This window comes from Phyllostomus hastatus, unplaced genomic scaffold (genome assembly GCF_019186645.2).
Source record: "Phyllostomus hastatus isolate PE091 unplaced genomic scaffold, TTU_PhHast_1.1 phas_scaffold_60, whole genome shotgun sequence".
Taxonomy (NCBI): domain Eukaryota; kingdom Metazoa; phylum Chordata; class Mammalia; order Chiroptera; family Phyllostomidae; genus Phyllostomus; species Phyllostomus hastatus.
The window spans coordinates 5,089,054-5,091,615 of NW_025334038.1; the positions used below are offsets into that span (position 1 = coordinate 5,089,054).

At 42.2% G+C, this 2,562-nt stretch overlaps 1 pseudogene; it reads right to left on the bottom strand.

Annotated features, from left to right (window-relative positions):
* Positions 1–527: 527 nt before the first annotated feature.
* Positions 528–1,103, bottom strand: LOC123810305 (annotated as a pseudogene).
* Between the last annotated feature and the right edge of the window lie 1,459 nt (positions 1,104–2,562).

The following is a 2,562-nucleotide window of genomic DNA, read 5'->3' on the forward strand; positions in this document are numbered from 1 at the left end:
AATTAGTATTTGACAAAGGAGACAGCAACATAAAATGGAATAAAAATAGCCTCTTCAACAAATGGTGTTGGGAGAACTGGACAGCCACATGCAAAAAACTGAAACTTGAGCACCAACTTACACCATATACAAAAATAAATTCAAGGTGGATAAAAGACTTAAATATAGAATGTGACACCATTAAAGTCCTAGAAGAGAACATAGGTAGGAAAATGTCAGATATTTCACGCAGAAACTTTTTTACTGACTTGTCCCCTAGAGCAAGGGACATAAAGGAAAGAATAAACAAATGGGACCTCATCAAAATTAAAAGCTTCTGCACAGCTGAAGAAAAACTTTATAATCAATATCACACTTGTAAGTAAGAGTGGGATACTAAACTTGATCGTTGTGGGTCTGCACTCATATCTGTCTTCTCAACTCAATCTGCAGTGTAGAGGTGGCCATCCATAGGCAGCAGCCCTTAGAGTCAAAACAGGGGACAGGAAGTGACAAGTATTAACAAGAGGAGGAACAAGAAGGTGGCTTCAGGGCACTGGCCACTCAGTAGAAGCAGACATGTGCAGGAAGATATGGTTGCTCTTTTCCTTGAACTTCAGCAGTGATTCCATCTCATTCTCCAGTCCTCCTGTGCTGGATGCACTGGTGGAGCTCACAGGTGAGGGATACCTTCAGGGTAGCCTCTTCTTGGTTGTCCTAGATGTCCATGTTGGTCACGTGCACTGGTGGGTAGGTCTTCTACTCACTGGAATTCAGGTCTTCCATCTCTTTGCAGGTGAGGATCAAGTTGAACAGATGTTTGCAGTTCTGCAACTCCTCTGTCTGTGGCTTCATTTGCTTTTTTCTGTTCAACATGTGTAAAATGCCATTGTGTTGGTAAGAGTTCTTCATCTTTCCTTAGGAGACCATTGTACATTTCATCATATGTGGTTTTGAAATTATAAACATTGGGCTTTTTGGGCACTGGCCCCAGAAGCCTCATGTGAGTCCCTGTTTCAAAGAGCTAGATGCAATCCCAATTTGCTAAAAATGTTCTGCATCTCTGTGCTCTGGTTCTAGTTGCTCGAGCAGACCACTGCCACTGGCAGTGGAGACCAGCACATGAAGATGGTCTCAGGGTCCCAACTTTCTGGCTCCAGACCAGAATTTAATTTTTCTAAGTCAAAGTTTTCTCAGCTCTTCGATGAAAATAATACCACCAGCTTCACAGGATTATGGTAAACCATAAACAAGCTAATGATTCTACACAGAAAGCATAGAAAAAGCAGTACTTGGAATGATAATGTTGAAGGAATAATAGTAATCATCTATTGTTATTGTGGAGTTGGCAGTAATAGTTAATGGAGGTGGGAGTGGATGTTACAGGCACAGACGCAGAAACAGCCTAGTGGGAGCATGCTTAGCAGTAATTATATACTGATTACAGTGACATTCTTGAAAACCAAGGAGGACCTCATCTGTTGTGCTCTAAATCAGGAATCAGCAAACTACATCCCACCTTCTGACTTTGTATGTCCTGAGAGCTAAGAATGTTTAAAAACATATTTTAATAATTATATTTAAAATGGTTACATAAGCACCCATACACCTTTAACTTTGACTCTTGACCCATAATGTCTAAAATACTTACTAGCTGTCCTATAGAGGGAAAGTTTGGTGACCTCTGCCCTGTATTGTTGATTACTGCAAGTCTCCCAGAACATCTCTTACTCGTTGTCCAAGTACCCCTCTATTCTGAGCCAATTTAGCTACCTCTTTCAAATACCCATATGTTGACCCAAATTCTCTATAGCATCTCTCTTTCCTGACCTTCTGAAGATATAATTTCTCTCTTTTCTCTCCCACACAGCTGGTAACTTTAAGCCTGGAACAGGAAATATTAACTTCCTTGCTCTTGATAGCACATCAAGGCTCTTCTCTGAAAATTTCAAGTTTCTTTGAGGTTCATACTTCAAATTAAGCATATTAATTAAGATGGCCTTCATTATGGTTCATTAACAACCAATCCAGTATTTTACTGGCTTAAAACAACAGAGGTGCTTTCTGGCTGATACAGGGGTTCCTGAAGGCTGGTGGAGGTGGTAGGGCACCAGGCAGAACTTCTTCCAGTCTTTAATCTGCTTGTATGCATTAAGAATCTCCAATAAGGGGGACTTCTGGCCAAGATGGAGGCATAGGTAGACACACTGTGCCTCCTCGCACAACAAAAGAAGGACAACAAAAATTTAGAAACAAAAAAACAACCAGTACTGACAGAAAATTGAATTGTATGGAAGTCTGACAATCAAGGAGTTAAAGAAGAAACATTTATCCAGACCAGTGCAAGGGGTGGAGTCATGTGACTGGGTGGAGAGGACTCTTGGCAAAGCAGCGACAAAGCGCTGGCTGGCAGACCCCGAGCGCACAGGTGGCAGCAGGCTGACCCAGCGAGGTACTGGATTGTGGAGGGGTGATGCACACAAAGTGGCTGGTGGACCTGGAAGTCTCATATTTGTGTGCAGATAAACCAGGTGAAACTGCGGAGCAAGACAGACTGTGCAACCCAGGGTCCCAGTGTGGGGA